General features: G+C 34.1%; 1 protein-coding gene across 8 annotated transcripts in view; it reads right to left on the reverse strand.

The window, feature by feature from the left end:
- Window positions 1-12,615, reverse strand: part of TPK1 (thiamin pyrophosphokinase 1) — a 397,642-nt gene that overhangs the window by 138,117 nt on the left and 246,910 nt on the right. The window lies entirely within an intron of this gene.

Below are 12,615 nucleotides of genomic sequence, written 5' to 3' on the forward strand. Positions count from 1 at the left end.
GAGAGTTTCAGATTACTAAAACCAAAGCAATAATAAATTAAGGACTTTGAATATTATACATTATACAGTATATGTTCTACAATTCCCCCAAAAAGAGATATAAAAGAGAGATGTGACTCAGATGACTTTAACATTAAATACTTCTTGGAAACTATTTTAAAAAAAACGTTTGCCAATTTACAAGTTTTAAATGAAAAATTAGATAAAAGTATTGATGAATTTGTCACAATTTCAAATCATCCTAAAGAAAACATTCAGATACAGGCAACAATACTTAAATCAGGCATGCAATTGGATGGACTGAAAATAAATTCTCTGTTAACAGATTTGAAAGAGGAATTTGCTTGAAAACTAGAAATTTGCTAAAAGAGACTGAGGGGGCATTAACATCAGGATTTCCTTAGGAAAGTTGATGAAGTCTGTGAAATAAATCCATCATGTGTAAAAGACAGTTGTCAAGGGACATTGCATTCCAATTTGCAGAAAAAAATAGTAAACAAGCGCTATGGAGATATCTTCAGTGGAAACCTACATTTTTGGGGGAATGTGAAGCAACTGAGAAAAGTAAAGATGATAAACTGGAAGGGCTTGTTTTTACTATCAAGAATCAATCGATAGTATTTGATCCTACAGATTAGAGATAATGGTTGCAGTGGGTTTATGAGAGACTATTAGCTGCTTGGGGACTTTTGGTAAATTATAATAGATAGTTAACAGAAGGTTTTAAAGTTTGGCTTTGGTATTGGGACCACCGGTTTTTTTTTAAATAGTAAATAGATGGTAGGTCGAAATGATTAATAATAGATTTTTATATTTGTGATATTTTTTAATGTTACATAGCAAATGTGCAAATATTTGCACACTCCTTCAGGCCCTGGTGCTTTTCCAGCTTCTCATACTCCTTTGTAATGTTGCTATCACTTTGCACCACTATTTCTATCAACAGCACAGTTTTCGGTTTCTTGTTCTGATGTCTGGTTGATTGGCTAGTAACTGCCTGTCCATCTGGATCTTGGAAGTCTCATGGGGTTTTAGCCCTATTATTCTCCACAACTTCCTATGGTATTTAGCAGCTGGACCTGGCAGAATTTAGCTCATTCATTGATATTCCAGTACACAATGCCTGCTACTTCATTGTGCATTCAGTGTATGCTTTTCCTGCCTGCATCTTACAACCTCCCCCTAGATATTAGTCTCTGAGACCTCTCTGAACAATCCTCAGGTGTTCTTTCAACAGCTTATTTTTTGATGCCACCTTACTGATGTACTCCTGGATCCTGGGTCTCATCCAAGATAATGGCTTTACACTTATCAAACTCCTTCTGCCCTTTTTCTGCTGATGCATAATCTATGGGTGTTGGTCTTTATGCATAATAAGGACCTTCTAGGTCTTCAAATCAGCGTTCTTCATATCTTCTTTGGGCCAGCTCACTATATATCTGGTGATTGGCAGGGAATATGTGTTGATGACATGAATCTTGTTCTTCCTATTGTGCTGACTTTTCAAGACCTGTCTTCTTTATTTCCCGCCTCTCTTTACTACCATCCAACCACACTTTTCTAGTTAAGTAATATCCCAATGTCCACACTGTAGATCATCTGTCAGGTGCATCACCAAGTTGATGTCTCATTCATTTTTAGCCTACATTAATGTCAGCCATGTAAAGGACGTGGTTGATGGTGATTCCATTCTTGAACTTAAATCTGTATCTAGCCTTTGTGATTATCTGGCTGAAGAAGTTCAAGGTTATACAGAACAGCAGTGGGGATCATCTTAATGGCTTGGCTTGATTGTTTTGTGAGTTGTCTTAAATGGACTTCCTGATTGTAGTGCAACAGGGTTCTGGAGATGTGCACATTGGTAGCAGTTACTAGGACCTGTTAAAATTAAACAAATTTCTTGTTCCTTCTATTTAAGCTAGGAAAAGACATCATTTCTTTTGTTCTGTGAGCATCCTGACATTGTAAATCTACAGTTTATTTCTTTTGAATTTTGATCACTATTCTGAATTATTGCTACATCACATAGAACTTACTGTTAAATTCTTCATTGCAATATTTGTTGGAATATTGTGGGAAGTATTTTCAGCTCTAATATTTTTTGGTTTATGAACCTATTAAACTTTTCATTGTCATGTTGTTGAAATGATAGCAGAGAGGAAACAGTAAGAACTGTAGTAAGATTCCTAGTCATACATACATTCATACTTTCAAGGAATATATTAACCTGATTAACAGGGGAGGGAGAGATACTGCTGTATCGCACTTTATAAATGGCATTAAAGAGTCATAAAGCGATTGATGGGGAAGTTTGGTCCTTCACCACATAAGATGAATTTCTCTACAAAGTCATCATTTCAGCTTAGAAGGGGGCTGATGCCTGCAGTTTTTAAAGTGCTTGGAGTCATGGATAGTTCTCTTCCACGTGAATGGAAGAACATTCTTTAAATTATGCAGGCTAGTTATCCAACTGAAAAAAAACTTTTCTTTTTTTAATCTAAGTGAAAAGTTTCAGGAATGTAAATATTGGACAAATTTCAAAGAGTCAAACAAATAATCTACAATATGTACAGTATCAGGAATAAAGGAGAAATCTGTGTTAAGGAAATTCATTCCTCATAATTATTTTTTATCAGGATTACTTTGAAGTATTTACTAATATTGAGCAATTCTGGTCATTGACTGAGTGAATTACTGGTGAATGATTCATAAAAATTGTGAAAATGCATATTCATATGGAGGTTCAACAGTGCTTATTCTCTCACTGGTATTTTTTATGTGAATGCAGAATCATAACAAGGAGTATTTATATTTTACAACAAAATGAACTCCCAAACTAACATCAATCTACTTTGAAGGTACACATCTACTGGCAGAACAACTGTATGCTTGATGACAAGATACCACAACATAAATATGTCTTTTAAATTGTGCAGTCACAATTACTAAACTAAAATATTAATTTCCATATTACAGCAAATGAATTGTGAATTCTTCAGATACATATTTAACTTTTGGGAAGATAAAACAAATTTCATTACAAATATATCAGCATATTAAAATTACTTTTTAGCAGGATTTATTTCAACTTTCATTAATTTAACAGCAAGCATCTCACTACAAGTTGAGGAATCATGACATAATAATAGTAAATAAAATTGTTATTTCAAAGGGTTAAACATGTCATGTACAGTAGGTCTGTTGTAATGTGTAGAAGCAAACCACCCCAAAATATGTTTTTTGTATCTTTTGACACAAGTTTCAATGAAGTGCATTTAGTCAGCTTGAAAAAGTGAAACAGTATAATCATCAACATAGAATTTTGTTTGAGATCCTATTGACTCTTGATGATTACTGTATTTCTCATATCCAATAGATGTGAAATTATACAGCAGATGATAAGAAGGATGGCTAACATTTTTGGGGGCAGTGTTCCCACTAAAATAAAACTGAACAAATTCTGATCAGCATTACTAATGCTGAAATCCTTTTTAACTTCAGAAACATTTTTATGAAGAAGTCAATTTGTAATTTGGTTCAATAATTACAAGACAAATATAAGTAAAATATGTTTCAACATTTCATTTTTAATTAAATCCATTCAAATAGATTTATAAAAATCTACCCACAATTCATACCACAGTATATTCCATCAAGAATGATCCCCAGCAAAAATGATGATAATAACATGAAGATATTATCATTTTGTATTTACATAGCCATTAAATGACATTCTTGAATATTTTTATAAAGTTTTTATTTTTTACAATACACATACAAATAAAACATAAAAACATCTTTCAATTATATACATACAGTGTGTCAGTTGGTTACAATATTTTGTGCTATCCTTTTTCTTACCATTACTCACAAGTTGTATAAATTCTCACATTATCAATCTAGCATGTGCTTATATGATATCAACCATTAATCATTCATTTGACTAAACTATTTTTCCATCATTCTATACAAGATATTCTAAATTTCATTATAATTTAATCTTATACATTCATCCAATGGTTATATATTTTATATTGTATTCTATATCTATCTATTAACTTTTTATTGTAAAGCTTCCTAATCTATTTCTTTACCATGTCTTTTTTATCTAACCATTGATAAAAGAAATCCCCTATCATATAAAATGGTTTGTCTTCTTGTTCTCTAATTTCAAATGTCAATTTACTCATTTCGGCACAGTTCATGATTTTCTTAATAATTTCCTCCTGCATAGGTATTTTTTCATTTTTCCAATTCTTAGCAAATACAACTCTACTCACTGTTAAAACATTTACAATCAAATATTTCAATTCTTTACTGTATATTTCCGGTATAATTCCCAATAAGAATATCTCTGGTTTAAAGTCTATGTGTTGTTTTATCATTTTTTCTAACCACGTGTGGATTATAGTCCAGTATCTTTTTGCATCCAAGCATGTCCACCACATATGGTAATATGAACCAGGTATCTGATGACATTTCCAACATTTATCCAATTTATTCTTGAACATTCTCGCAATTCTCGTTGGGGGTAAGTGCCACCTGTAAAACATCTTATACAAATTTTCTTTATATGCAGTTGACATTGTCATTTTATAATTTTGAGACCACAATTTTTGCCATTTATCTAGATCAATCCCACATCCAAAATTTTTCCCCCACGCAATCATTGTTTCTTTAACTTGTTCTTCCTCTAATTTAAACTCCAGCAAATGTCCATAGAGTTTTTTAATTACTTTTTCATCAGTACCTGTCAAAATTTTATCTAAATCGGTCAACTTATCATAGATACCTTCTGTTTTAATATCTTTATAAAAAATTTGATTGTATTTGCAAATATGAAAACCAATTCATTTTTACACCTTGTTCTTCCAACGCTTGCATAGATTTAAGTTCACCCTTTTCATTCAATATCTCACCATATCTAACTGTTTGTTCCTTTTTATATATTATTGGATAAGAAAATGCTTCAATAGTAGATAATCATAGTGGAATTTTTAGATAATATTGCTTTTTTATCTTCTCCCAGTTTAAAAGCAATGCTTCTCGAATATAATGTCTTCTAAAATACCCCTGCGTTTTAGTTCCCTTATACCAGAGGAAGGCATGCCACCCTAACAGCAAGTCATGTCCTTCTAAATTCAAAAGTCTAGTATTCCTTAGCGATATCCACTCCTTTACCCACATCAAACTCGTCACCTGGTAATATAATTCCCAATTGGGCAAAGGAAATCCTCCTCTTATTCTTGCATCTTGTAACAGTTTAAGTTTTATTCTTGCTTTCTTCCCCTGCCAAATGTATTTTAGCACTATTTTATTTAGATCTTCAAAAAATTCTTTTCCTAGTCTAATTGGAATTGTCTGAAATAAATATAAAATTCTAGGCAATACATTCACCTTAATTGTAGATATTCTCCCAATCAATGATAATTGTAAATTTTCCCATTTTATCAAATCTGTCGCAATCTGTTGTTTGAGTTTAAGATAGTTGTCCTCCTTAAGTGTGCTACATCTTGGTGTTATGTGTATCCCAAAATATTTAACCTTATTTGTGACCTGGTTCCCCAAAATTTCCTCTAATTCTTTCTTTCGTCTTGCTAATGTTCTTTGTTAAAATCGTTGTTTTATCTTTATTTATTTTCAAACCTGCTACTTTCTCCTATTCTTCTATCTTTTCTATCAGTTTAGGTGCTGACTTCAGTGGATCCTCTAATATGAATACCAGGTCATCTGCAAAAGCTTGCAATTTATACTCTTCTTTTTAAATTTTCATTCCTTTTATTTCTTTTTCTTCTCTGATATTCCTATTCAGCACTTCCTGTGTTAATACAAACAACAGGAGCGACAATGGACAGCCTTGTCTAGTTCCTTTTCTTATATCTATAAAGTCTGTTAACTCTCCATTTATCATAACCTTTGCAGTTTGTTTACAATATATCATTTCTAGGGCTTGGGTAAATTTTTAACCGAAGCCCATTTGGTCCAATTGTAGCAGCATAAACGCCAATTCACATTATCAAAGGCTTTTTGTGCATCTAAAAACATCAAAGCCATTTGCTTTTCGGGATGTGCCTCATTGTATTCCAGTGTGCCTAAAATTATTCTCATATTGTCTTTAATTTGTCTCTTCGGCAGAAATCCATTTTGATCAGAATGAATAAAATTGTTTAAGCATCTTTTCAGTCTTTCTGCCAGAATTGAAGCAAAGATTTTATAATCTGAGTTTAATAGGGATATAGGTCTGTAATTTTTAACTTGCTATGGGTCTGTGTCCTCCTTCAGTATAAGGGTAATATATGCTTCTGACCGTGTTTTGGGTATTCTCTTCTTTGTCATAACTTCATTCATGACTTCTAATAAATGAAGATTCAATGTTTCCTGAAATGTCTTATAAAATTCCGCTGGCAAACCGTCCGGACCTGGTGCTTTCCCAAAATTTTGCTTTTTTAAAGCTTCTGTTAATTCCATCATTGTTATGTTACTTTCTAACATTATTTCAATATCTTTGGGTATCTGGGGCAGATTTGCTTCCTGTAAGTATTGTTGAATTCTTTATTCTTGAACATATAGAATAGAATAGAATAGAATAGAATAGAATAGAATAGAATAGAATAGAATAGAATAGAATAGAATAGAATACTTTATTGGCCAAGTGTGATTGGACACACAAGGAATTTGTCTTGGTGTAAATATTCTCAGTATACATAAAGAAAAGGTACATTCATGAAGAATCAAGAATCATAACATACAACACTTAATGATAATCATAGGGTACAATCAACAATCAAATCATACTAGGAAACAGTCAATATAAATCATAAGGATACAAGCAACAAAGTTACAGTCCTACAATCACAAGTGGGAGGGGATGGGTGATAAGGAGTGATGAGAAGATTAACAGTAATAGTAGTGTACACTTTGTAAATAGTTGAACAGTGTTGAGGGAATTATTTGTTTAGCAGAGTGATGGCTTTCGGGAAAAAACTGTTCTTGTGTCTAGTTGTTCTGGTGTGCAGTAATCTATAGCATCGTTTTGAGGGAAGGAGTTGAAACAGATTATGTCCAAGATGTGAGGGGTCTGTAAATATTTTTACAGCCCTCTTTTTGACTCGTGCAGTATACAGGTCCTCGATTGAAGGCAGGTGAGTAGTAATTGTTTTTTCTGCAGTCCTAATTATCCTCTGAAGTCTGTGCTTGTCCTGTTGGGTTGCCGAACCAAACCAGACAGTTATAGAGGTGCAGATGATAGACTCAATAATTCCTCTGTAGAACTGTATTAGCAGCTCCTTGGGCAGTTTCAGCTTTCTGAGTTGGCGCAGAAAGAACATTCTTTGTTGTACTTTTTTGATGATGTTTTTGATATTAGGTGTCCATTTTAGGTCATGTGATATAGTAGAACCTAGACATTTGAAGGTTTCTCCTGTTGATACTGTGTTGTCTAGTATTGTAAGATGTGGTAGTATGGGAGGGTTTCTTCTAAAGTCTACCACCATTTCTATGGTTTTGAGTGTGTTCAGTTCCAGATTGTTCCGGTTACACTACGAGGCAAGTTGTATAATCTCCTGTCTGTATGCAGATTCATTGTTGTCTCGAATGAGACCAATCACTGTTGTGTCATCAGCAAACTTCAGTGTTTTAACAGATGGATCGTTTGAGATGCAGTCATTGGTATATAGGGAGAAGAGGAGATAGCACACAGCCTTGGGGGGCCCATGTGCTGATTGTATAGGTATCGGATGTGATTCCGCCTAGCTTCACCTGCTGCTTCCTGTCTGTTAGGAAGTATATGATCCACTTACAAATGTGTTCAGGTACCGCTAGTTGGTTTAATTTACTTGGAAGAGTGTCTGGAATGATGGTATTGAATGCTGAACTGAAGTCTACAAAGAGGACTCTTGCGTAGGTATTTGGAGATTCAAGGTGTTGTAGCATGTAATGCAGAGCCATGTTAAGAGCATCATCTGTCAATCTATTTGTTTCGTATGCAAACTGCATGGGATCTAACAGCGGATACGTGATGGTTTCCAGGTGGGACAGCACAAGCCTTTCAAAGATTTTCATAACTACAGATGTTAGAGCAACTGGTCTGTAGTCATTCAGTTCCTTGATGGAGGGCTTCTTTGGCCCTGGGATGATGGTAGAACATTTGAAGCAGGAAGGAACATAGCACATCTCTAGTGATCTATTGAAGATTCGGGTGAAGATGGGGGCCAATTGGTCAGCACAGACTTTTAAGCAAGAAGGAGTTATCTTGCCTGGCCCTGGTGCTTTTCCTGGCTTCTGTCTGTGTAATAGATCTTGCACTTCTTTTTCTGTGATCACCAGAGGTTGTAAGCCCAATGGATTGGGGCCAGTTGTGGGAGGCTTGGCTGTTGTTGGTATGTTTGAGATGTGGGTTGTGGAGATAGGTGGCTGTAGTTTCTTTTCAAACCTGCAGTAAAACACATTCAGATCATCTGCTAGTTGTTCATTTCCTTCTGCCTGGGAAGGAGGTTTGCTGTAGCCAGTGATATTTTAAAGAGTTTTCCACATGTTTACTGGTTCATTTGTTGAGAATTGATTCTTTAACTTTTCAGAGTAGCTTCTTTTTGCTGCTCTGATCTCTCTTGTTAATATCTCTCTTGTTAATATGTTTCTGGCCTGGTTGTGTGGCATTCTGTCACCTTTTCTGTAGGCTTCCTCTTTTGAACGACGTAGCTGCTTATGTTTAGCTGTGAACCAAGGTTTATTGTTACTATATATTTGCAGGTTCCTTGTTGGTACACATAAGTCTTCGCAGAAGCTAACATGTGATGTTACAGCATCTGTGAGCTCATCTAGGTCTGCAGAGACATCTTCAAAAACATTCCAATCAGTGCAATCAAGGCAGGCCTGGAGTTTCAGCTTTGCCTCATCCGACCAAGTCTTCACTGATTTAATTGTTGGTTTAATGCTTTTAAGTCTTTGTAGGCAGGTACAAGGTGAATCATGCAGTGGTCAGAGTGTCCCACAGCTGCTCGTGGTAAAGACCTATAAGCATCTTTTACTGTTGTGTAGCAGTGGTCTAAAGTATTTTTGCCTCTGGTGGGACAATTTACATGCTGGAAATATTTTGGGAGCTCTTTCCTTAAATTTGCTTGATTGAAATCTCCTAAAATGATGGGAAGGGAACCTGGGTGTTTGGCTTCAGTCTCCATAATTTGATCAGCAAGAGTTCGTGATGCCTTGTTTACATAGGCTTGTGGAGAAACATACTCAGCTATTAGGAGAAATGAGGAGAACTCACGTGGAGAGTAAAATGGCTTGCGGTTGATGTGTAAAGACTCTAAGTTTTCATCACAAAACTTATATATTATAGTTATATCCTGAGACCAGCTGTTGTTGATATATACACATAATCCTCCACCCTTTGTTTTACCTGATATCTCTTCAATTCTGTCTGATCTGAAATCCTGGGGTGTATATGGTGTTGTCCCCATGAATTTGTGGATTAAGCCAGGTTTCAGTAAAACAAAGAACAGCTGAATTATGAAAATCAGAATTCCATCTATTTAAGAGATGAATTTCATCCATCTTGTTAGCCAGTGAGCGTAAATTAGTCAGAAAGATTGAAGGGAAAGGAGGTTTTTTTTTCCTCTTGATGGTACAATTTTCCATAATAGTCTTGAATAATTTTTTTCTTCTCTGCATTTCCATAGCATATATGTCCTTGTTCGTTTATCAATTGATTTATCCTTCTTTAATCTCTTTCCTTCCTCAAATTATATGCTAGCCATCTGCCTGGTTTATTTGCATCTTCAAAATAATTCTGCTTAGCATTAACGCTAAAACATTCTTGAATATTCTTGATATTAATGACATTATATCCCATAGTTCAACATGTCCTAACCTTTTTCTTCTAAAAATAAAAATTTAATTGTAAAAGTAAATAGGATTTGACAATCATTTCAAAGTTAGCTTACAAAATCGCTATCTAAATGTACAATAATATGTATTTTAATGTCCTACCTGAAGAGAGATAATGATTCTAATAAGAATCCTCAGCCACCAGATCTTCTTAAATGATTTAATAGACTTGTGAAAAAATATGTTTAATATAAAATTAAATAGTCTGAAAATCCCTTCATATGAGGGTAAAATGAAAAGAATGGCTCCATTATTCTAAGTCACCAATATATGGTAATACTACCGTGTTTCTCATATAATAAGGCCGGGTCTTTTTTTTTTTTTGAGCCCCGAAAAAATGGCTAGGCTGACTTTTCGGGGGTGACTTAATTCCCCCCCCCTTGCATCTTTGGGCAGGCGGGTGGCGACGGCTTGGATGTTGACCTCGGCGTTGGTGGGGCACTTTGTATCAGGGTCAACGCAGGCAGCATCATATCCGGGTGTGCAACAAAAGTACTTCCTAACAGCAAGCCCCCCCCCATTTTGCATGTTTTAATATAGGCCTTAATTTGGGGGGAGGGGCTTAATTTCATTTCATGCCTATAAAACATGCTGGGACTTCCTATTGGGGGAGGCCGTATTGTTGGAGAAACAGGGTAATGTTTTAGGAACCAGGTTGTGTTCTTCATGACTTAATGTGTGTGTGTGTGTGTGTGTGTGTGTGTGTGTGTGTGTGTATTTAATTTCTATGCTACCTATCTCCTCTAAAAGATAACTATTGTTTATGAAATTGAAATTTTAAGAGGGTATTTATTAAGCCATGTGCAGTAATCAAATTTTAGATTACTGAAAAAGTCCCTCCAATGAAAATCCATTGCAAAATGGAGGTTGATTATGATGATGACTGTTAATGTGAATGCATTATTGAGCCAAAAAATATAAAGATGGTGAATTGGGAAGAGATGATTTGGGAAATTAAAAGTAAAGTGCATGATCTGTAACAGCACCTGAGAAGTTTCATGTGAAAAGATTGATGAAAAGATTACAGAGAATTAATGGAACACTCAGAATTGCCATGAAGCTTGACATTTCATAGGTTTGTGTCAGTCATATCACTAACGTTTCTCAAAATTGGAAAGTTTGTGCAAGACAGGATCCTGACAGGATTCAGACATGCTATTTACATGTCCACAGGTTGAAAGGATTATCTGCAATTAGTTGAAAAAAAGTGTGAGTTTTTTCATTACAATTTTGAAATATCAAATATTCAAATATATGAATGTAATAAAAGTACAAGTGAATTAAAAAAGGTACATTATTTATGGGCCCCATTGGACAGGCTTTACTATTACTCTGTATTAAAGTAAGGATAGCAAATTGGAAGCCTGCAAGTCACAGCTATCAGATCTGTATGTTTTACATAAATGTATCTAGCAATAAAATGTTATGTTTGCTGCAAAATATCCTGTTTCTAGGATATTTTTTTAAAGTAGGAAACAGTAAAAATAGTATTGTCTACCTGAAGTGTGGAATGGTAGTCTGTTCTATCATTGTAAAATTTCTTTTAAAAAATACTAACAAGGAATCTTTAAAGCTAATGTGGCTTTTAAAACTATCGTTTCCCCCCAAGCTCTCACATTAGCATAAATACATTTGGGTTATTTTAATATGTAGCTTAATTTGAGTGAGGTCCAACTAGGTTCACTTATTCAGAAAGTTTGAAGCACAAACAACTCTAATAAAAATACTATATTATGCATAAACTAAAAAAGGGGAAAACTGTTAAAAATAAAGAACAGAATTGTTCTTTATAAATAAAGTTCAGAATTGAACTTTGTTTACTTCAAAAAATAGTATGCTTGTCTTACACCATTTTAATCCCCTACAAATTCTTATGAAGACTGTTGGAATGATATAATTTTATTTTATAAATCTGATATGGTCCTTGGGTTTAACAATTGGTTTATTGTAATTGTTTATTTCAGGACTTTAGTTCAATGTATATTAATAGTTCTTTCTAATTAGAAAATAATATTTTTGATGTTATGTTCTTATTTCTTCCCATTATTCAAACAATATTAAAAACTTTGCTAATACTCATGCAGTTCAAAAGGAAATATGATTTAAAACATCATCTGAATATCAATTCTTTCTTACAGATTTGAATAGATTGAACGGGACTCTTCTAAAAACAGCAAGTTGATTGTGCACAGGAAGAAATACAGCCCATAAAACAAGAAGAATTAGTGAGATGCCATAAATAACATCTGTGCACTTACTGTAGATTATCTTGCTGACAGAAGGTATTGCTATGCATACTGCTCAGCTATCACCAATGAAGCAAAGCCAATTATTCTGATAGGTTCATATGATAAATTGCTGTTATTAGTCAACATCAAACTGTTTCATGAAGTTCTGCAGGGCAGATATTAACCTGAAATGGCACTTTATTTTATATGCTAAAACACTGCCATACAAATTAAAAGGTAGGACTTAACAGATATTTATTTATTTTGAATTAAAGCATTTCCAATTTATTCAATTTTTTGTCATGTTTTGCTTCTTAACTACAAGCCTTCATTCAATAAGTTGACAGTTAGACTGTGTTGTTTTCCCATCTCTGGAAATCAACAAATTTCGGTGATATTGAAAACTTACCAAATTATATGTTTCTTTATGTTCAGTGCCATATAAGAAAATGTTTTTGAAATGCTCCAAATAAAGTATAATTATGAAATCTGATGTGCAGTT

The sequence above is a fragment of the Notechis scutatus genome, chromosome Z, assembly GCF_049901735.1.
Source record: "Notechis scutatus isolate UNSWTSFEM ecotype Mainland chromosome Z, rNotScu1.2, whole genome shotgun sequence".
In the NCBI taxonomy this organism is placed as follows: domain Eukaryota; kingdom Metazoa; phylum Chordata; class Lepidosauria; order Squamata; family Elapidae; genus Notechis; species Notechis scutatus.